The sequence below is a fragment of the Bos javanicus genome, chromosome 20 (assembly GCF_032452875.1).
Source record: "Bos javanicus breed banteng chromosome 20, ARS-OSU_banteng_1.0, whole genome shotgun sequence".
Classification (NCBI taxonomy): domain Eukaryota; kingdom Metazoa; phylum Chordata; class Mammalia; order Artiodactyla; family Bovidae; genus Bos; species Bos javanicus.
The window spans coordinates 31468426-31492185 of NC_083887.1; the positions used below are offsets into that span (position 1 = coordinate 31468426).

The window sequence follows — 23760 nt, forward strand, 5'->3', positions numbered from 1 at the left end:
ACAGAGTCGGCCACGACTGAAGCGATTTAGCAGCAGCAGCAGCAGCAGCAGGGGCAAATCGCAATATTGACGCCTCAACCACGGTAGAGCCTGGCTTGCTGCTGTCCCCTAGTGGTGAGTGAATGGCAAAGGCCCCACTGCTTTTCTTCCGGAAGGAGAGAGACCCAAACATCCAGCCTGGAGGTTAACAAAGGCTGAAATTGTCTGGACTACTGAAGTCCGTCACAACCCGTCTACTCCCCACAACCCTCTCCAAATAATTGAGTCAGGCAAGAGGAAGGGTCAGGCCCGGCACTGGGAGGGTGGGCTGAGATGGGATCCCTCAACTGAGGTGCCAGATCTGAGCCCTTTCCTAGTCAGTACCATCTCCCTACTTGCATGGATGTGAAATGAACACTACATAGAAGGTGGGCAGAGTGGATCTTCTGGCAGGAACCCAAGTCTAAACTGTGTGGGAAATTTGTGGGAAAACAAAAATTGTTTTTGTTGTACTTGACTTTTGCAAATGACTTTTGTTGGCTGTTGGTTTTAGAGGCGGTGACTCTACTGGACCCTTGTACTTTGGTTCGACTCTAAAGTCTACAGGATTTTTTGACGCCCAAAATCCTTTTTTTGATTTCCTTTCCTCTCCCTTTTTCTTTCTTCCAACTTACTTTTCTTCCGTGCATTCTCCTGCTCTGATAGCTCTGAGCCTCTGCACCATCATCATATTTTCTAAGCCTAAAACCAAGACCCCTGTAGCATTTGAGCGATATGGCATAAATGTTGTTTAGTCACTAAGTAAAGTCTGCAATCCTATGGACTGTAGCCAGCCTGCCTCTTCTTGTCTGGATTTCCAGACAAGAATATTGGATTGGGTTGTCATTTCCTCCTCCAGGGGATCTTCCCCACCCAGGGATTGAACCTGAGTTTCCTGCATTGGCAGGTAGAAGAGGGAAGAGGGAAGGGTTGACTTGAGACTTGGGGGGAAAATTCCATGATCTGAAGCTGCTAGAATTTTCTGAGAGTCAAACACTATTTTTTGATTTTCTTCCTCTTGCACTATCTCCTGTTCCCCTTCTTCCCTTTTCTTCTCCTTCTTCCCTTTTCAGGGAAGGGTTGTGAGTAAATGAGGAAAGGCGATTAGTCATGAAGTCTCTGTCTCTCTGATGATTTTCCTTCTTGGTCTAGCTAAGGAACTGCACTTTGGTCTTTAGTTGCAGGGTCCTTTCAACTGTCCACATTCACTCCACCACTAGGCTCAGCCCCTCATCACATCACACTCCGGATGCCCCAATCTCTGGGCTACTTCAGTGCCTACCAGGGGTCTGAGTAGCTCCTTGCTCCTGCCCCAGGATCCCTGTGTTTAAAATATTAAGGCAAACGAAAGACATTTAAATATCTTTATTAGAATGGTTTATATAATTTGTGGTGGAAAGATGTGTGAGAACGGAAAGATGTAAAATTTCAAGATAAGGTGTTGAGAGACAATTTTCATCTTTGATCCTTATGAACTCATCTAAAAACCCTGATATAGGGACTTCCTTGGTGATCCAGTGGTTAAGAATTTGCCTTGCAATGCAGTGGACATGGATTCCATCCCTGGTTTGGGGCAACTACTCAGGCCACACACACACCGAAGATCCTGTGTCTGGAAACTAATACCCCAGGAAAGCAAACAAATAAGCATTAAAAAAAAAAAAAACTAATACATATAAAACAAACATTCTCAAAATATCCTGAAAACAAAAAGAAAAATTTGAGTATTTACATACTAAGGAAATCTAGATTTATTCCACTATGATTGTTAAACAGATTGCAATAAGTAAATATACTGTTGACTGGTGCCACTGTCGTATTTCTTTTGATGGTTTTTAGGAACAGAAATGGGATAGCTCAATCATGTAAACATAAAGTAATTTATTAGGGGATAACACATAACTTGTGCGGTGCCCTGGGGCCCCAGTGTGCGGCTCAGCGTCTGGTCCAATTTCACTGAGTGCCAAGACTGAAGGAAAGGGATCCTGCAATGGAGAATCTATTCCAGTCTACACAGAAGTGGAGAATTGTTGCTCTCGTCTGATTGATCCCAAAGTGGCTGTCTTCCAGATGCAGACATACCTGGCCAACAGGAAAACAAAGACTGTGAGGCTGGAGGTGGCCAACGTGACTGGGAACCACATCACCTCCAGGAGTACCAACAGCTGGAAAGGGAAGATCCTTAGGATCCCGCCAGTGACGCCAACCATCCTGAACTGCTGCAGCGTAAAGGGGACTACTCTTTAGCTGTGTCTGTTCACATTCCGGGTGCTAAAACAAGTTGATGCTTGAGCTCCTGCTAGTGATTAGCACGATTCCATTAGGAACTCCAGAATATCCAGGCGGTTCATATGAGCTGGTTGACACTGACTCTGCCAGATCAGCCGGAAACACCACCAAACTATGAAAATGTGGCATGGGAGGAAGAATTCTCTAGACACACTTCTTACCTTCAACCCCCTGGGAGGGGGAGTCATGCCATCCTTTGTTTGCCTTGCCTCAGGAATCAGATTTCAGACTCTGCCTCTTTATTCAGAGGTAAATTCACATCCTAGAGGTGTAGAAGAGACCCAGCCTGTTTCCTCCATTCTCTGAACGTGTTTCAGAAATCACTGTGTCCATCATCAAATTAGAACGTTGGTTCTTTACCCCGCCCTTTTGAGCAAGAGGGAGGGCAGATGAGCTTAAGGTCATAAATATATATCAGCACTGAAGATGACAGAAGTTAAAGAATTTGTTACTTACCAGTGGGGCAACAGGATTGTTGCACAAGTTTGTGATGTGGTCTTGTGCCCCTTTTGAATGAGAGGGCAAAGATGTGAAAAGTCACAGAATGTAATGGAAGTCCTGATGTGATAAAGTGGAGGGGTGCCTGTGTTGACCCAAGAGAAAGTGCCTATATATAGTGGAAATACTATGTGGGCATATCTTTAAGAGGGTTTCTCAAAGTGGAAAAGCTGTATCCTAAGCCTTAACGTCCCGTGAATGCATTGGGAGGAGATAATTTTGGAGGATATAGTAGCACAGGGGTGTAAATGAACAGAAAAGGAGCCCACTCTAAATACAAAGTGAGCCCTCTGGTGTCAGGGTCTTTACATTCCACAGGACAGCTGGAAGAATCATCGCTTTGACTAAACGGACCTTTGTCAACAAAGTAATGTCTCTGCTTTTTAATATGTTGTCTAGGTTTGTCATAGCTTTTCTTCCAAGGAGCAAGCGTCTTTTAATTTCATGGCTGCAGTCACCATCTGCAGTGCTTGTGGAGCCCCAGAAAATAAAGTCTGTCACAGTTTCCATTGTTTCCCCATCTATGTGCCATGAAGTGTTGGGACCAGATGCCATGATCTTAGTTTTTTGAATGTTGAGTTTTAAGCCAGCTTTTTCACTCTCCTCTTTGACCTCCATCAAGAGGCTCTTTAGTTTCTTTTTTGCTTTTTGCTGCTAGGATGGTGTCATCTGCATATCTGAGGTTATTGATATTTCTCCCAGGCAAGCTTGATTCCACCTTGAGCTTTCTCCAGCCTGGCATTTTGCATGATGTACTCTGCATACAAGTTAAATATGCAGGGTGACAACATATAGCCTTGACGTACTCCTTTCCCAATTTTAAACCAGTCTGTTGTTCCACGTCTGGTTCTGTTTCTTCTTGACCTGCATACAGGTTTCTCAGGAGACAGGTAAGGTGGTCTAGTAGTCCCATCTCTAAGAATTTTCCAGAGTGTGTTACGATCCAAAGTCAAAGGCTTTCATGGTCAATGAAGCAGAAGTAGATGCTTTAAAATGATAACCTTACATGAATTGAAGACACGCGTTCACAAAACTATGTCACATATTACAAGTCTGATACAAAACCACATGTAGAAAATAAAATAGTTCTTTAATAGGAAGAACTGCAGTAGACGTAGGGAGAGCAGAGAGAAAGAGGAGCCCCGAATAATAGAATGAACATAAATTCATAAGAAAGGATAAGAGTTTTGCAAATAACAAAAAAGAACGAAAGAAAGACGTCTTGAAAACGTGGCATTAACTCTATGCATTTGTGAACTAGGTATGAAAACCATAGTATATATGAAGTCTTCTTTTGATTCAGATCATCTACTGTAGAAAAAAATAGGAATATTACAATTCTAAGGAGGCGTGGGACTCTCCTTTTCCCCACCCCTACATGATCACTCCGTTCCTCTTTTCCCTTTCTGATGTGAAAGCAAGAGGACCTGGAATCTCAGCCCAGCTCCAGCATGAACCAGCTGTAAGCTGTGGGTTTTGCAAAGGGGGAACCTGGCTGAGCCTCGTCTCCAACACCAGGCCATCCTCTCTCATCTGCTCAAAGGAGAGAACCTGAAGTGTGATTTGACCAGTTGTGCCTTCCAAGCAAAGAGGCTTCTTCCAGTGAATGGAAACTGCCAGGGACCCTCATCTTCTCCCTCCCCTCCTTTAATCCAATCACCATAAACCACTCAGAGCTTCCATGCCCCTCCCAGAAAGATGTGGTTATCTCCTCAGTCCCCAGGGACCCCGAGGTAATTTGCAAGGCAAATGAGTGTGGATCCCACCTATCAACTCCCGGGTTTCCCAAAACCTTGTCGGGCAGGCACTATAAAAGGCACACTCCGCACCTAGCAGAATCATTCGCCTCTGTGCTAGACCCGTTGCACTCTCGGCCTGGTGAGGAGGCTGAAGCCATGGAAGCGCAGTCTTGGAGGAGGGCACATCCCGAGCCCGCCTTGCCTCCGGGCCTGAACCGAGAACAGGCCTGGGCCTGGGCTCTGGATAACTTCCCGGCGCTGAGCCGCCCCTCCTGCCTAAGCCCCGAGTTCTGCGGGGACGCGCACTACTGCGCCTGTGGGCTGTCGCGCCACGCTTGTCCCGGACACGCGGACGGTCCCCGCGTCGAGAGCGGCCAGAAACGCTGGCGAGACTCGCAAGGCCAGGAGCCGGCTGCTTGTCCGGGATGGAGCGACAGTCCCGTCAAGAAGAGGCCCAAGCCACACAGCGCCGGGCCCAGGAGGGTCTGAACAGCCAGCAGCTGCGGAGGCTGCCAGACCCGCGGCCAGATCGCCTCCAGGAGGCCAGGAGGCCTCCACCCCACCCCACACACCTCGAGGCTGCGGAAAACTGAGACTTGAAACCCGGTGGAACCCGGCAAGGGAAGGAATAGCAGCCTCCTGTCTGGCCAACAGCACCCCTTCAACTCCTGCCCTGGACTGGGGCCTGAGTCATCCTAGGGGAAGCCTCCTTCTACTTGGCTGGACTTCTCTCTGGGTCCCTTGCCTTGCTCTGGGATGAGCCTGGAGATCTCTTTGGGCACAGCATTCCTTCTTATAGTTCCTTTCCTGAATTACTGACAGGCTTTTCAGTTAGAAATCTCTCTTCTGCTTTTGAACTGTGGTGTTGGAGAAGACTCTTCAGAGTCCCTTGCACTGCAAGGAGACCAAATCAGTCAATTCTAAAAGGAATCAACCCTGAATATTCATTGGAAGGACTAATGCTTAAGCTGAAACTCCAATACTTGGGCCACCTGATGCAAAGGGCCGACTCATTAGAAAAGTCCCTGATGCTGGGAAAGATTGAAAGCGGGAGGAAAAGGGGGTGACAGAGGATGAGATGGTTGGATGGCATTACCAACTCAATGGACATGAGTTTGAGCAAGCTCTGGGGAGATGATGATGGACAGGGAAGCCTGGTGAGCTGCAGTCCATGGGGTCCTAAAGAGTCTGACACAACTGAGGAACTGAAGAACAACAACTTCTGGGAACCCATGCTTTCTTAAGAAACTTATTTGTAGCTGTAGTTAAGTCATTCTTCTTATATTAATTCCAATTGTCCCCAATGATTAAAATGTAACTTCTTAATCTCTGCCTGTGGAATTGATTTGGATGGGTGGTTGAGAAGATAACCTAGAACACAGTGCAGTGACTGTAACAACAGGGCTTGGACTCAAGGCGGAGAGTCTCACCAAGCTGCAGAGGAAAGTATTGAGAGGACCACCCATGTAGGCTATGAGAGGGCAGAATTCCAGGCCCTTCCCCTGGGGACACCTGTGACCACCTACCCTGGGGTATCCTGGCCTTTCTGGATCCCATTCAGCCACTTGATCTGCAGTATTTGGCTTCTCTGGGGCTGCAGTGGGACCAGGCTAGAACCCAAGTGTCGACTCCCAGACAGGCCTTTGTGGGAGCTTCCAAAGTACTCAGGACACAGAGAAAGCCTCTGAGTCTTCATTATTTCTCTCCTGCTCAGTAGTTCCCACCCTCCCAGAAGTAGAGTACTCCCCTGAGCCTCTGCTCAGCCCCTGAAAGTTGTCCAGACTCAGGATTCTACTCAGTGAAGGGAGGGCAGTAGCCAGATTTCTGCTCTTGCTTGCAGACAACACAGCCCTCACAGCAAGACAGGTGAAGTGCCAAACCTTCACTCTGCTGTACCATGAAACAGCATGTCTGGGCCAAGAATGAGGAACAAGAAGCAGAAGTCCTCTAGCCTAGGACCTCTAAGACGTCAGAAACAAGATACTGAGAAATAGACATAGGTGTCAACCCTCGGTACACATTCCTTCAAGATGCCAAGTCCAGGGGAAGAAGCAAATGAATATCCTCTTCTGAATGACAAAACTAAGTTGAGTGGCTTTGGTCCGATCTGATTGATTAGGCAATCCTGGCATTTGATGCTCACCATATGTTTACCAGTGGTTCTAAGAAGCAGCAAGACAAAACAAAGAAATAAATCCTCACAGGAAAGGTATTTTTCTCCTTTTCAGTGACATCTGCCCTTCCTCTGTTCAGTGTGTGGCAGGAGAATTTTTTTTTTCTATGTTTACTCTTTCATTCGAAAAGCCTTACTAAGCATCAGTACTGTACTGCGTGTGTACATGATCCGGAAGCTAAAGCCATCAACCAGCAGACATGATCTGTCATACAGTGTTTGACTTCCATGGAAGGAACAGGCAGGAAACATGCCAATAAATAAGCAAATAAAACTCATTTCGTATGATAAGTGCTATCAAGAATGCTTTATAAGTGAATTGAAAGAAGGTAACTAGAAGGGTGCTATGCTTACCTTGAAGAGTCAAAATAGCATGATTAGAGACATGAGAGTGTCCTTTCAACTTAGATCTCAATAATGTGATGGAAATGCTAGAGGAAGGAAAACCTCACCATCAAGAGAGGACATCCACTTCCCAAACTCAGCCTAGAAAAAGGTGAATACAGTCATGGACAGAGGGAAGGCAAATGCAGGCTTTCTCTGGTCCTAGTGAGATATATCTGGACCTTCACAATCTCAGAGTCTTCTTTCTGAGAGGACCTACTAGCATAAAATCATACCTAATAGACAATTATGATGAAAGATTTAAATTTTGTGTTAGATTTGATTGAATAGTTGAATTACTGACTTTGCTGACCTAATCAATTATCTGGTTGACCATAGATCTCTCAAGCCAAGGGATTGATAAGGAAGAACTAATTAGTGATGGTACTTGAAGGTGTGTTCACATTTTCTTCTTCACTCTGTAGGATTATATGACCCCATATATCAGCTAAGCTGTTTAGTTTCTAGGTTATGACATTGTTTTTTTTTTTTTTTTTTTCTGCAGCAATAAAAATAAACAGAAGGAAAAAATGTTGTGATAATTCAAAAATCTTTTCCAAGACACTAGACAGCAGTAGAATTGGCTTTAAATATAACAGAGTAATCTGGAGTGTGTAAACTGAAGATCCTTTCATACATCATCTCCCCGCTTAGCAACTTCCATCTAGGGAAGTTGAAAGGAACCAGTATGGTGATTTTCATGGCTTGGAGGGCGAGGAATGTCAGCTAGAGGGCTGCCCAGTAGGTCTCTGCCTGGGTAATGGGACTCCCCATTGGGAAACCTCATTCCTCTATGTGTTATAGCCACCCAGGCACCTTCTCTTCTTACAATGCAAATGTCCACACACTGTTCACACCTGGACAGATATATCTCTGCTCCCTAGCACAACACAGCTGCACTCAGCTTCCTATTTAATTTTAAAGATATTATAATATACTTAATAAAATACTGGGGTCTAGATGTAATCATAATTTAAAATGTAAGAAGCTTATAAAGTGATAATAAGAGCTTACCTGATAGAGTGCAACCCTATCTACAAGGTCCAAGACAGCCCAGGAAGCAGTCATTCCTACAAACACTCCTGCTACTTTGGGCCCTATGGCTTCACATCACTCTCTGCCATATTTTGCTTTCCACAGAGCTTTGAACCAAAATTTACACACAAAAGGTTAGGTTGCATAAAATTTTGGATTTTCAAATTGCTAAAAGAACTTTAGAACTGTATATTCCAAATCCTGCTAGTGCTTCTTGACAGGTGGGCTTATAAAGAACCCTGTCTTTCCATGAATTCAAGGGCTGTTTCATTTATTTATCTAAGAATTTGAAATTCCTACTGAAAAATGAAGATGAAATGTAAAAGTAATTTCTTTATTTCCAGTTCTTATTGATTTCATTTCTCACATACACTTTTGAAGAAATAAAGGACAAAGTAGAACATGAAAATACATTAATAGAGGCACAGCAGTGACTGCAACACACAGCCCGGTCCTCACGTCCTCTGGTTATGTGCTGTATGTTTTACAGGCTCAAGCCTCACTTGATACTTTTTGATTGAATCTGAAAAAGTAAAATACCATCTTGTGTTCCAATAGGGGTGCAAAGAGTACTTTTGCAACTCCTTGGTACAGGTCAGGGTTACACGCTAGTCGAGCCACAGCATGCACTGGGCACAGGAGGTCCGTGGAATCCTGGCAGGGGAAGAGAAAACGGGTGGCTTGTGGGTGTGATACCAGAAACTAGAAAGGTGCGTGCAAAGAATCATAGGAAACAGCTCCCCGGGGAGGGAGCCCTCACTTTCAGGCTCCTGCCAGTTTAATCCCAGTGATGGATTTGCCCTCAGGAGAATCACAGCAGTTGAGAAAATCTCAGAATGACTGTATTAATGTTTATTATACTCTTACATGAGCTTCCATGTTGGTTCAATAGTAAAGAACCTGCCTGCCAATGCAAGAGGTGCAAGCTTGATTTCTGAGTCAGAGATTCCCTGGAGAAGAAAATGGCAACCCACTACAGTATTCTTGCCTGGAGAATTCCATGGACAGAGGAGCCTGGCGGGCCACAGTAGCATAGTCGGCCATGATTTAGCAACTAAACAAGGTCTTAAACTTGGCCTGCATTGTTCTCTCAGCTCCCCCATTTCAACCCCAGGTTTGGTGGAAACAAGAGTTCTGCTGCTATTGGTAATGAGAAGTCAGGAGGTTTGGCAAGTCGCCGGGTTGAAGTTAGGATGTAAAGGGAGCCAACCGCTCCAAAATCTGGCCGCAGAAATCCCTCCTCACGAGGCCAGTCTCGAGTTTTCTCTTGTCCGCTGCCCCAGCACTCTGGCTCCAGGTCAGCCGGACGTGCTAGCTGGAAATCGGGTTGGTGCGGCTCAGAGCAAGAAGGGACGCGCCCTAGAAAAGTGTCCTAGAAAAGCAGCTCTGCGCTGCTGGGGTCCAGGCTTCTGGATGCATTTGGAGCGGCGACCTGCGCTGGGCGCCGGGGAGCCACGTGCAGATGACTGGACGCCCCACAGATGGACTGGAAGGGAAAGAGCGGGTCGAGCGAGCAGGAGCCTTTCCAGGGCGAAGCGGAGTTCTCAGGGCTGCTGGCTACGCTTTGCGCGATCTCCTGGATCCTGGCAAGTTTGACCCAGTTTGACAACAGCTGTGTTGGCCCCCTGGCCGCCCGGTGTGCCCAAGATATCCCACGACCTCCCACCCCTAGTTCAGCAAATCAGGGGACCGAGGGTCCCGCGGGAGAACTGCACTGGCCACCCCGCCCGCACGTCCGGTCCTCCCCCATAAGCCAAAGCAGCAGAGAGAAAGACGTTGGAATTCGATAAGTAAGAGATTTACTTTAACCATCAAGTAAGTAATGGTTAAGTAAGTAATAAAGATACAATTTATTAAATAACAGAGAAATTCCCAAATGCCTGTGATGAATTCTTCCACGATTGCTAAACGGAGAGGTTTTCTTGTAATAGCATCTGTCGCAGAGAGTCCTCCAATGAAGGGTCTCAGCGGAGAGGAGGGGTCCTGGGGGCGAAGGCGGCCGGAGAGACAACCTAGAGTCTTTCTGTCCAGTGCGTGGGGCGTCTGTTGGTGTCTCTCCAGATCAGGAAGAGGGCGATGCTCCGGAAGGGTGTCCGGCGTCAGAGGTCTCGGGTTTCAGACACTGGGTTCCTCAAGTGGCAAAATCCGCCCGGGGAAACTTTGTGGGAGCGCGGCGTCCTCCCGTCCTGAGGGCGTCGGTGACTCCTGGCCGGGAGCGGGTGTGGTGTTCGGAGCCGGAGACCCGCCGCGCGGCCTCTAGGGGCTCTGTGCTCGGGGTCCGTGTTTTGGGCAATGTGGGCGCAGAAGCCTGCAGGGAGGAGAAGGTTCTTCCGGACTGAAGTCCTCCTCGTCCGGAGAGAGTTCGCCCAGCCTAGGATAGCAAGGGAGCTGCCATTCCTTAGGGTTCACTGAGCGCAGGAGCTGCCGCACCTCTGGTTCCTGGGGCTCCTGCGCGGAATCCCAGGCTTCGCGCACACAGCGGGGAAAGTGCTCCATCGCTTCAGCGGGTGAGAAGACAAGTCTTCAGGGACCCCTTCCTTGCGAATTTATAGTGTTCTGGGCTCTTAGGCGTCCAACCAGAGGCTATTGGGGTGGGTGGTTGCAAATTGCTTCAGAAGGTGGGATCTGAGAAGATTGAGGGTAAATTCAGTCATCTTGGATGGAGTTATTAGAATTTAAGTCGATTTTGTTGATTTGAGAGGATTAAAACTTTTGTTGTTTGTTTAAACGAAATAGGGGCTCTGTCAAGAAAAGCTATTTGGGAGGCTACTTTTAGGTTACTATATCCATTAATTCTCAGGGCCTTTTGCCTAGAAACAGAGTATCATTAGATCTTACCGAGATGATCAAAATGTGGCCATCTTTGCATGCAACCACACTGCTGGTCAGACTTTCCCTTTGGTCTTCAATTCTAAGTTAAAACTGCTTCAGACTTTCAGCCAACAAGTAGAAGTGTCAGGGTCAAGATCTACAGATTTAGATGCAGAGTCTTTGGTAGAAGATACTCAGCTAGTTGTCTAACCTCTCTTGTCTTCATAGTCTTACCTGGATGGTAGCTGAAGTTTAACATTTTAAAGGCAAATTTTTTGATTAAATTCATTAACCAAGGCCAGGTAATTACATAGTCCCAGGCAAAATAATAAGTTGCTCCATTACAGTTATTGTGATTTTCATCATCATTCTTAGTGCTATAATCATGGCTATTAAACAAAACATCAGTCAATAGCAAACTCAAAATGTTGTCTCTTTCTGTGTTTAATCGTAGCGGTTTGCTTTTCCCTTCTAGTGTCAGATGTATAGTGAAATTGTATCTCCTTATATCCTTCCTCAGATGTTTCAGACACTGTCTTGGCAAACATGTCAGTGCATCCAAGCCTAGATGTCCTTGGTCAGTCATTTATCTTCAACTTAACAAAGTCAGTTTAATTCAAAGCATTTTAAACAAGCGTGTTTCCACAACCTGCTGTGAGCAAGGAGCTGTGATGGGTACTGCACACTGACTTGTAGAACCTGCGCCTGCTTTGGCAGAGCTGAATTTTAGGGGAAGAACATAGACAAGAGACTGTGAGGACACAGCTGAATCTTCTTCCCTATGGTAGTTGATTCTCTGCCGTGAAAGCAAACTCTAATGTTTAAGATGATTCCCCACTAAAGCCAGTGTTGTGCATGAACTGAGGGGGAAAAAAGAAAGAAAAGTAGGAATACAAGTGAGAAAGGAGATAGAGAAAGGAGGGAAGAGAACCAAAACCAAAAATGAGAAATAAAGAAATAAAGAGGATGGAAAATATGGACAACACAAGAGGCAGGGAGTTGGAAGCTCTGGTCAAGGCAGCCAAGAGTGGTAAGTTAAAGGGGTTCATTAGAGCAACTGACTTTGTTCTTGTTGTTACTACGTCTGGTCTGACTTTTTGAAACCCCATGGACTGTAGCCCACCAGGTTTTTCCCAGGCAAGGATACTGCAGTGGGTTGCCACTTCCTTCTTAATGCGATCTTCTCAACCCCGAGATGGAACCAAAGTCTCCGGTTGTCCCAGATAGATTCTTTACCACTGAGCCACCTGGGAAGCAACTGACTTGGGGAATCTAATAAGGATATTCAAGGTAGAAAGCTCTGCTGGTCCAGGCTTAAGGGAAGGACAACAACACTGTCCTCTTTGAAGGCTCAGCATGATGCTATTAGGCTCTGGTGGTGAGGAAACTTCCCAGAAAGTTGTTTGAACACAAATGACAGCTACTTCCCCCACAGAGGTTAGCAGCAAGTAGCCTGTGTTGTGGGGCTTCCCAGGTGGCTCAGTGGTAGAGAACCCGCCTACCAATGCAGGAGCCACAAGACACTCCAACTGGATCTCTGGTTCAGGAAGATCCCCTGGAGGAGGAAATGGGAACCCAATCCAGTATTCTTGTCTGGAAAATTCCATGGACTGAGGAGCCCGGCAGGCTACAGTCCATTGGGTCACAAAGAGTCTGACACAACTGAAGCGATTTAGCATGCACACACACACCTTTGAATAAAGAAAGAAAGGTGTCCAAAGCAGTAATGACCGACAAGTCATTAATCCATGCGTATAGCGTGGTTCTTTGGAGGGAAATAATATTTGTTTAATTAATTTGCATTAGTGTGTTTACATTTGTAAAACATAAAAACATTCTTCAATATATATCAATATAGTTACTCATCAGTTGGGAAGGGATAGGGTGTAAGTTATAGTTTCAATTTGTAAAGTACTGTCCTATTTCACTTTAAAATATGTATAACTTTGATACTAAAATGTTTAGAGATAGTTCAACAAGAAATAGAAGGATTCTAATGCCTATTCACATTACCTTTAAAGCTACAACAGGTAGTAGTCACTAAGAACTTATGATAAGCACTGTACTATGTCTTTTTTATTATCCCATTCCTTTAAGTGCTATTATAAATTACATTTTATAAGTAAGAAAATGTAGGGTTACAGAATTGAAGTCATATTTCAGCATGAAGTGCTGATTAGCACATGTTGGGATCTGTACTTTCCATTGGAAAACTACACAGCTCTGTGTGTTACTGTCACGTGGGCATTGCCCGTTCTCCACAAAACTCTTTCTGGGTCCAACCTCTTGGCCCAGATAGATTGATTCAGCATCTAGGAGACCAAAGGTTTGCAACTTCATCTGTCTACCCTCAAGCGTTTTGTTGTCTGGAAGCCAGAGGGGTAGCCTGGGTTACTTACTCCCTGCCCCACAGGGCACAGGAACTTGGGTCTGATCAACCCCCAGAGGCTGAGACTGGGGGAATGCTCCACTGGTACTAGGAGGAGAATTGTGTGGTGAATGATGGTTCCCCATCATCTCTAACTTCAGCCCCCAGGAAGCTGAATACTGTAGATCAGGTGGCTGCGTGAGACCCGGAAAAGCCATGCAAGACCGATGTAGGCACTTGTGGAAGGAACTGCAGCAGAATGTTACATAGGAAAGGCTCTGGAAACTGCCCTCTCTCAGCCTTATGGGTAGCTGTGCCTTCGTGCTTTCCCTTCCCACTTGGCTTAGAAACACCCCCTTCAAGCTCAGTTGCTATAGTCACTCCCTGTCTAGGATTCAAGTACTGCTGTGGTACATTCAGCCTCTGGGTGTCTTTTAAAAATCATGCCTTGCCGGGTCTTCCCTGGTGGCTCAGCAGTAAAGAATCTGCCTGTCAATGCAGGAGACATGGATTCGGTCTCTAATCTGGGAAGATCTTACGTGCTGTGGAACAGCTAAGCCCTGGTGCCACGACTATTGAGTCTGTGCTCTAGAGCCCACGTGCTGCAACTGCTGAAGCTCACAAGCCCTAGAACTCACGCTCTGCAACAAGAGAAGCCACGGCAATGAGAAGCCCGCACGCTGCAACTGAAGAGGAGCCCCCACTCACCACAACTAGAGAAAAGCCAGCGTAGCAATGAAGAAATAGCAGTCAAAAATTAAAACTTTTTAAAAATCATGCCTTCCATTTTATCTCTAAGAGCAGTATAGTTTGGAATTGTGCAGATATGTGCAGACTATTATTTACATTTTTTATCTTGTATTGGCACACACGTCTGTTTTTAACTACAATTTCTGCTTATAGAATTAGTACTCTGGCTCAAGAGTATTCATGTTGAAATGTTTAATGCATATTGTCATACTGGCTTTCCAAAGATCCTTTCAAATTTTTCTCAAAAGCTATGTTGGGGAGTGCTACTTTACCAATATTTGAACAAATGAAAAAGATTAATATAGGCCACCATGGTACTCAAGGTTATATGTCATGGTTTCATTTTGTATTTCCTTAATCTTTTGGAGCCCTGACCTGGGTCTCAGTTCTTCCAGCCAAAGACTCCCCCATCCCAATACCACTTCCAATCCTGACTCCACCCACCCAAATCAATACTGATTCCATCCACCCAAATCGATTCATAAGCCGAGAATAGGGAAGCATGTTTTAATCATTGTGCAAATTGGAATTAATCTAAGAAGTATGACAATTCTGAGTACATCGACGGGAAAGTTCCTTGATAGCATAGATTCCTGAAGAGAGATTTCTTTTTTTCTAATGTATTTTTTAATTGAAGGGTAATTGTTTTACAGAATTTTTTTGTTTTCTGCCAGCTATCAACGTGAGTCAGCCATCGGTATACATATGTCCCCCCTTGGTCTGAACCCCCTCCCATCTCTCTCCCCATCCCACCCCCCTAGATTCTTACAGAGCCCCAGTTTGAGTTCCAGGAGTTATACAGTAAATTCCCATTGGCTATCTATTTTACATATGCTAATGTAAGTTTCCCTGTTACTTTTTCCATAGAGCTCACCCTCTCCTTCCTCCCCCTACCCTGTCAATAAATCTGTTCTCTATGTCTGTTTCTCCATTGCTGCCCTGCAAATAAATTCATCAGTACCATCTTTCTAGATTCCATATATGTATGCGCGTTAGTATAGGAGATTTATCTTTCTCATTCAGACTGACTTCACTCTGAATAATAAGCTCTAGGTTCATCCACCTCATTAGACTAGACTCAAATGCGCTCCTTTGTATGGCTGAAGAGATTTCTAATTGAAAAGGCCGTCAATTATCCAAGAAAGGAAGAACAAAGAAGGAATGTTCTGTCCCACAGATATCTCCAGGCTCGTCCCAGAGAGAGGCGGAGCCCAGGGGAGAAGTCCAGCCCGGCAGATTGGGCCTCCGCTGGGGTGACTCAGGCCCCAGTCCAGGGTGGTGATTGAAGGGGTACTGTGGGCCAGAGAGAAGGCTGCTATTCCTTCCCTTGCCGGGTTCCACCGGGTTTCAAGTCTCAGTTTTCCGCAGCCTCGAGGTGTGTGGGGTGGGGTGGAGGCCTCCTGGCCTCCTGGAGGCGATCTGGCCGCGGGTCTGGCAGCCTCCGCAGCTGCTGGCTGTTCAGACCCTCCTGGGCCCGGCGCTGTGTGGCTTGGGCCTCTTCTTGACGGGACTGTCGCTCCATCCCGGACAAGCAGCCGGCTCCTGGCCTTGCGAGTCTCGCCAGCGTTTCTGGCCGCTCTCGACGCGGGGACCGTCCGCGTGTCCGGGACAAGCGTGGCGCGACAGCCCACAGGCGCAGTAGTGCGCGTCCCCGCAGAACTCGGGGCTTAGGCAGGAGGGGCGGCTCAGCGCCGGGAAGTTATCCAGAGCCCAGGCCCAGGCCTGTTCTCGGTTCAGGCCCGGAGGCAAGGCGGGCTCGGGATGTGCCCTCCTCCAAGACTGCGCTTCCATGGCTTCAGCCTCCTCACCAGGCCGAGAGTGCAACGGGTCTAGCACAGAGGCGAATGATTCTGCTAGGTGCGGAGTGTGCCTTTTATAGTGCCTGCCCGACAAGGTTTTGGGAAACCCGGGAGTTGATAGGTGGGATCCACACTCATTTGCCTTGCAAATTACCTCGGGGTCCCTGGGGACTGAGGAGATAACCACATCTTTCTGGGAGGGGCATGGAAGCTCTGAGTGGTTTATGGTGATTGGATTAAAGGAGGGGAGGGGAGAAGATGAGGGTCCCTGGCAGTTTCCATTCACTGGAAGAAGCCTCTTTGCTTGGAAGGCACAACTGGTCAAATCACACTTCAGGTTCTCTCCTTTGAGCAGATGAGAGAGGATGGCCTGGTGTTGGAGACGAGGCTCAGCCAGGTTCCCCCTTTGCAAAACCCACAGCTTACAGCTGGTTCATGCTGGAGCTGGGCTGAGATTCCAGGTCCTCTTGCTTTCACATCAGAAAGGGAAAAGAGGAACGGAGTGATCATGTAGGGGTGGGGAAAAGGAGAGTCCCACGCCTCCTTAGAATTGTAATATTCCTATTTTTTTCTACAGTAGATGATCTGAATCAAAAGAAGACTTCATATATACTATGGTTTTCATACCTAGTTCACAAATGCATAGAGTTAATGCCACGTTTTCAAGACGTCTTTCTTTCGTTCTTTTTTGTTATTTGCAAAACTCTTATCCTTTCTTATGAATTTATGTTCATTCTATTATTCGGGGCTCCTCTTTCTCTCTGCTCTCCCTACGTCTACTGCAGTTCTTCCTATTAAAGAACTATTTTATTTTCTACATGTGGTTTTGTATCAGACTTGTAATATGTGACATAGTTTTGTGAACGCGTGTCTTCAATTCATGTAAGGTTATCATTTTAAAGCATCTACTTCTGCTTCATTGACCATGAAAGCCTTTGACTTTGGATCGTAACACACTCTGGAAAATTCTTAGAGATGGGACTACTAGACCACCTTACCTGTCTCCTGAGAAACCTGTATGCAGGTCAAGAAGAAACAGAACCAGACGTGGAACAACAGACTGGTTTAAAATTGGGAAAGGAGTACGTCAAGGCTATATGTTGTCACCCTGCATATTTAACTTGTATGCAGAGTACATCATGCAAAATGCCAGGCTGGAGAAAGCTCAAGGTGGAATCAAGCTTGCCTGGGAGAAATATCAATAACCTCAGATATGCAGATGACACCATCCTAGCAGCAAAAAGCAAAAAAGAAACTAAAGAGCCTCTTGATGGAGGTCAAAGAGGAGAGTGAAAAAGCTGGCTTAAAACTCAACATTCAAAAAACTAAGATCATGGCATCTGGTCCCAACACTTCATGGCACATAGATGGGGAAACAATGGAAACTGTGACAGACTTTATTTTCTGGGGCTCCACAAGCACTGCAGATGGTGACTGCAGCCATGAAATTAAAAGACGCTTGCTCCTTGGAAGAAAAGCTATGACAAACCTAGACAACATATTAAAAAGCAGAGACATTACTTTGTTGACAAAGGTCCGTTTAGTCAAAGCGATGATTCTTCCAGCTGTCCTGTGGAATGTAAAGACCCTGACACCAGAGGGCTCACTTTGTATTTAGAGTGGGCTCCTTTTCTGTTCATTTACACCCCTGTGCTACTATATCCTCCAAAATTATCTCCTCCCAATGCATTCACGGGACGTTAAGGCTTAGGATACAGCTTTTCCACTTTGAGAAACCCTCTTAAAGATATGCCCACATAGTATTTCCACTATATATAGGCACTTTCTCTTGGGTCAACACAGGCACCCCTCCACTTTATCACATCAGGACTTCCATTACATTCTGTGACTTTTCACATCTTTGCCCTCTCATTCAAAAGGGGCACAAGACCACATCACAAACTTGTGCAACAATCCTGTTGCCCCACTGGTAAGTAACAAATTCTTTAACTTCTGTCATCTTCAGTGCTGATATATATTTATGACCTTAAGCTCATCTGCCCTCCCTCTTGCTCAAAAGGGCGGGGTAAAGAACCAACGTTCTAATTTGATGATGGACACAGTGATTTCTGAAACACGTTCAGAGAATGGAGGAAACAGGCTGGGTCTCTTCTACACCTCTAGGATGTGAATTTACCTCTGAATAAAGAGGCAGAGTCTGAAATCTGATTCCTGAGGCAAGGCAAACAAAGGATGGCATGACTCCCCCTCCCAGGGGGTTGAAGGTAAGAAGTGTGTCTAGAGAATTCTTCCTCCCATGCCACATTTTCATAGTTTGGTGGTGTTTCCGGCTGATCTGGCAGAGTCAGTGTCAACCAGCTCATATGAACCGCCTGGATATTCTGGAGTTCCTAATGGAATCGTGCTAATCACTAGCAGGAGCTCAAGCATCAACTTGTTTTAGCACCCGGAATGTGAACAGACACAGCTAAAGAGTAGTCCCCTTTACGCTGCAGCAGTTCAGGATGGTTGGCGTCACTGGCGGGATCCTAAGGATCTTCCCTTTCCAGCTGTTGGTACTCCTGGAGGTGATGTGGTTCCCAGTCACGTTGGCCACCTCCAGCCTCACAGTCTTTGTTTTCCTGTTGGCCAGGTATGTCTGCATCTGGAAGACAGCCACTTTGGGATCAATCAGACGAGAGCAACAATTCTCCACTTCTGTGTAGACTGGAATAGATTCTCCATTGCAGGATCCCTTTCCTTCAGTCTTGGCACTCAGTGAAATTGGACCAGAGGTGAAAAACTAACAGGGAGTGGGGGTGGGAGAATAGGAAGGAGGCTCAAGAGGGAGGGGCTATAGGCAAACATATAGCTGGTTCATGCTGTTGTACAGTAGAAACTGACACAGCACTGTAAAGCAATTATACTCCAATTAAAAATAAATAAAATGGAAAAAATTAATTAATTAAAAAACCCAAGAGCCAACTATTTTCTCCTGAGCTTTCAATACAGGGGTTCTCACACAGTACTGAATAGTTTTGCATATTTCCTGCTGAATGAGACTACCAAAGGTTCAGATGGACGCTGAAAGCTAAATGGAAGTGCATGTTTTCCAGGCTGTAGTAAGCCGACGCCTTCTCCGACTCAGGCACACGGTCAGGTACTCCACCTGTGCAGGCAGCGGGGACTCTTGAGTTTCCAGGCACAGCATGCAACCTTGGCTCCTCAGCATCCAGCTTCCAGCCCCCAGATGCACACTGAAGCCGCACACTGAGCTGCACGCTGAGCCGCACACTGGGGCCCCAGGGCACCGCACAAGTTATGTGTTATCCCCTAATAAATTACTTTATGTTTACATGATTGAGCTATCCCATTTCTGTTCCTAAAAACCATCAAAAGAAATACGACAGTGGCACCAGTCAACATTATATTTACTTATTGCAATCTGTTTAACAATCATAGTGGAATAAATCTAGATTTCCTTAATATGTAAATACTCAAATTTTTCTTTTTGTTTTCAGGATATTTTGAGAATGTTTGTTTTATATGTATTAGTTTTTTTATTTACTTTAACCATCAAGTAAGTAATGGTTAAGTAAGTAATAAAGATACAATTTATTAAATAACAGAGAAATTCCCAAATGCCTGTGATGAATTCTTCCACGATTGCTAAACGGAGAGGTTTTCTTGTAATAGCATCTGTCGCAGAGAGTCCTCCAATGAAGGGTCTCAGCGGAGAGGAGGGGTCCTGGGGGCGAAGGCGGCCGGAGAGACAACCTAGAGTCTTTCTGTCCAGTGCGTGGGGCGTCTGTTGGTGTCTCTCCAGATCAGGAAGAGGGCGATGCTCCGGAAGGGTGTCCGGCGTCAGAGGTCTCGGGTTTCAGACACTGGGTTCCTCAAGTGGCAAAATCCGCCCGGGGAAACTTTGTGGGAGCGCGGCGTCCTCCCGTCCTGAGGGCGTCGGTGACTCCTGGCCGGGAGCGGGTGTGGTGTTCGGAGCCGGAGACCCGCCGCGCGGCCTCTAGGGGCTCTGTGCTCGGGGTCCGTGTTTTGGGCAATGTGGGCGCAGAAGCCTGCAGGGAGGAGAAGGTTCTTCCGGACTGAAGTCCTCCTCGTCCGGAGAGAGTTCGCCCAGCCTAGGATAGCAAGGGAGCTGCCATTCCTTAGGGTTCACTGAGCGCAGGAGCTGCCGCACCTCTGGTTCCTGGGGCTCCTGCGCGGAATCCCAGGCTTCGCGCACACAGCGGGGAAAGTGCTCCATCGCTTCAGCGGGTGAGAAGACAAGTCTTCAGGGACCCCTTCCTTGCGAATTTATAGTGTTCTGGGCTCTTAGGCGTCCAACCAGAGGCTATTGGGGTGGGTGGTTGCAAATTGCTTCAGAAGGTGGGATCTGAGAAGATTGAGGGTAAATTCAGTCATCTTGGATGGAGTTATTAGAATTTAAGTCGATTTTGTTGATTTGAGAGGATTAAAACTTTTGTTGTTTGTTTAAACGAAATAGGGGCTCTGTCAAGAAAAGCTATTTGGGAGGCTACTTTTAGGTTACTATATCCATTAATTCTCAGGGCCTTTTGCCTAGAAACAGAGTATCATTAGATCTTACCGAGATGATCAAAATGTGGCCATCTTTGCATGCAACCACACTGCTGGTCAGACTTTCCCTTTGGTCTTCAATTCTAAGTTAAAACTGCTTCAGACTTTCAGCCAACAAGTAGAAGTGTCAGGGTCAAGATCTACAGATTTAGATGCAGAGTCTTTGGTAGAAGATACTCAGCTAGTTGTCTAACCTCTCTTGTCTTCATAGTCTTACCTGGATGGTAGCTGAAGTTTAACATTTTAAAGGCAAATTTTTTGATTAAATTCATTAACCAAGGCCAGGTAATTACACAGTCCCAGGCAAAATAATAAGTTGCTCCATTACAGTTATTGTGATTTTCATCATCATTCTTAGTGCTATAATCATGGCTATTAAACAAAACATCAGTCAATAGCAAACTCAAAATGTTGTCTCTTTCTGTGTTTAATCGTAGCGGTTTGCTTTTCCCTTCTAGTGTCAGATGTATAGTGAAATTGTATCTCCTTATATCCTTCCTCAGATGTTTCAGACATTGTCTTGGCAAACATGTCAGTGCATCCAAGCCTAGATGTCCTTGGTCAGTCATTTATCTTCAACTTAACAAAGTCAGTTTAATTCAAAGCATTTTAAACAAGCGTGTTTCCACAACCTGCTGTGAGCAAGGAGCTGTGATGGGTACTGCACACTGACTTGTAGAACCTGCGCCTGCTTTGGCAGAGCTGAATTTTAGGGGAAGAACATAGACAAGAGACTGTGAGGACACAGCTGAATCTTCTTCCCTATGGTAGTTGATTCTCTGCCGTGAAAGCAAACTCTAATGTTTAAGATGATCCCCACTAAAGCCAGTGTTGTGCATGAACTGAGGGGGGAAAAAAAGAAAGAAAAGTAGGAATACAAGTGAGAAAGGAGATAGAGAAAGGAGGGAAGAGAACCAAAACCAAAAATGAGAAATAAAGAAATAAAGAGGATGGAAAATATGGACAACACAAGAGGCAGGGAGTTGGAAGCTCTGGTCAAGGCAGCCAAGAGTGGTAAGTTAAAGGGGTTCATTAGAGCAACTGACTTTGTTCTTGTTGTTACTACGTCTGGTCTGACTTTTTGAAACCCCATGGACTGTAGCCCACCAGGTTTTTCCCAGGCAAGGATACTGCAGTGGGTTGCCACTTCCTTCTTAATGCGATCTTCTCAACCCCGAGATGGAACCAAAGTCTCCGGTTGTCCCAGATAGATTCTTTACCACTGAGCCACCTGGGAAGCAACTGACTTGGGGAATCTAATAAGGATATTCAAGGTAGAAAGCTCTGCTGGTCCAGGCTTAAGGGAAGGACAACAACACTGTCCTCTTTGAAGGCTCAGCATGATGCTATTAGGCTCTGGTGGTGAGGAAACTTCCCAGAAAGTTGTTTGAACACAAATGACAGCTACTTCCCCCACAGAGGTTAGCAGCAAGTAGCCTGTGTTGTGGGGCTTCCCAGGTGGCTCAGTGGTAGAGAACCCGCCTACCAATGCAGGAGCCACAAGACACTCCAACTGGATCTCTGGTTCAGGAAGATCCCCTGGAGGAGGAAATGGGAACCCAATCCAGTATTCTTGTCTGGAAAATTCCATGGACTGAGGAGCCCGGCAGGCTACAGTCCATTGGGTCACAAAGAGTCTGACACAACTGAAGCGATTTAGCATGCACACACACACCTTTGAATAAAGAAAGAAAGGTGTCCAAAGCAGTAATGACCGACAAGTCATTAATCCATGCGTATAGCGTGGTTCTTTGGAGGGAAATAATATTTGTTTAATTAATTTGCATTAGTGTGTTTACATTTGTAAAACATAAAAACATTCTTCAATATATATCAATATAGTTACTCATCAGTTGGGAAGGGATAGGGTGTAAGTTATAGTTTCAATTTGTAAAGTACTGTCCTATTTCACTTTAAAATATGTATAACTTTGATACTAAAATGTTTAGAGATAGTTCAACAAGAAATAGAAGGATTCTAATGCCTATTCACATTACCTTTAAAGCTACAACAGGTAGTAGTCACTAAGAACTTATGATAAGCACTGTACTATGTCTTTTTTATTATCCCATTCCTTTAAGTGCTATTATAAATTACATTTTATAAGTAAGAAAATGTAGGGTTACAGAATTGAAGTCATATTTCAGCATGAAGTGCTGATTAGCACATGTTGGGATCTGTACTTTCCATTGGAAAACTACACAGCTCTGTGTGTTACTGTCACGTGGGCATTGCCCGTTCTCCACAAAACTCTTTCTGGGTCCAACCTCTTGGCCCAGATAGATTGATTCAGCATCTAGGAGACCAAAGGTTTGCAACTTCATCTGTCTACCCTCAAGCGTTTTGTTGTCTGGAAGCCAGAGGGGTAGCCTGGGTTACTTACTCCCTGCCCCACAGGGCACAGGAACTTGGGTCTGATCAACCCCCAGAGGCTGAGACTGGGGGAATGCTCCACTGGTACTAGGAGGAGAATTGTGTGGTGAATGATGGTTCCCCATCATCTCTAACTTCAGCCCCCAGGAAGCTGAATACTGTAGATCAGGTGGCTGCGTGAGACCCGGAAAAGCCATGCAAGACCGATGTAGGCACTTGTGGAAGGAACTGCAGCAGAATGTTACATAGGAAAGGCTCTGGAAACTGCCCTCTCTCAGCCTTATGGGTAGCTGTGCCTTCGTGCTTTCCCTTCCCACTTGGCTTAGAAACACCCCCTTCAAGCTCAGTTGCTATAGTCACTCCCTGTCTAGGATTCAAGTACTGCTGTGGTACATTCAGCCTCTGGGTGTCTTTTAAAAATCATGCCTTGCCGGGTCTTCCCTGGTGGCTCAGCAGTAAAGAATCTGCCTGTCAATGCAGGAGACATGGATTCGGTCTCTAATCTGGGAAGATCTTACGTGCTGTGGAACAGCTAAGCCCTGGTGCCACGACTATTGAGTCTGTGCTCTAGAGCCCACGTGCTGCAACTGCTGAAGCTCACAAGCCCTAGAACTCACGCTCTGCAACAAGAGAAGCCACGGCAATGAGAAGCCCGCACGCTGCAACTGAAGAGGAGCCCCCACTCACCACAACTAGAGAAAAGCCAGCGTAGCAATGAAGAAATAGCAGTCAAAAATTAAAACTTTTTAAAAATCATGCCTTCCATTTTATCTCTAAGAGCAGTATAGTTTGGAATTGTGCAGATATGTGCAGACTATTATTTACATTTTTTATCTTGTATTGGCACACACGTCTGTTTTTAACTACAATTTCTGCTTATAGAATTAGTACTCTGGCTCAAGAGTATTCATGTTGAAATGTTTAATGCATATTGTCATACTGGCTTTCCAAAGATCCTTTCAAATTTTTCTCAAAAGCTATGTTGGGGAG

The 23760-nt window shown here is 45.7% G+C and overlaps 2 pseudogenes; one reads left to right on the forward strand and one right to left on the reverse strand.

Moving 5' to 3' along the window:
• Nucleotides 1-1920: 1920 nt before the first annotated feature.
• On the forward strand, nucleotides 1921-2613 carry LOC133233329 (arrestin domain-containing protein 4-like; annotated as a pseudogene).
• A 15331-nt stretch (nucleotides 2614-17944) lies between these two features.
• Nucleotides 17945-20065, reverse strand: LOC133233330 (arrestin domain-containing protein 4-like; annotated as a pseudogene).
• Nucleotides 20066-23760: the final 3695 nt, after the last annotated feature.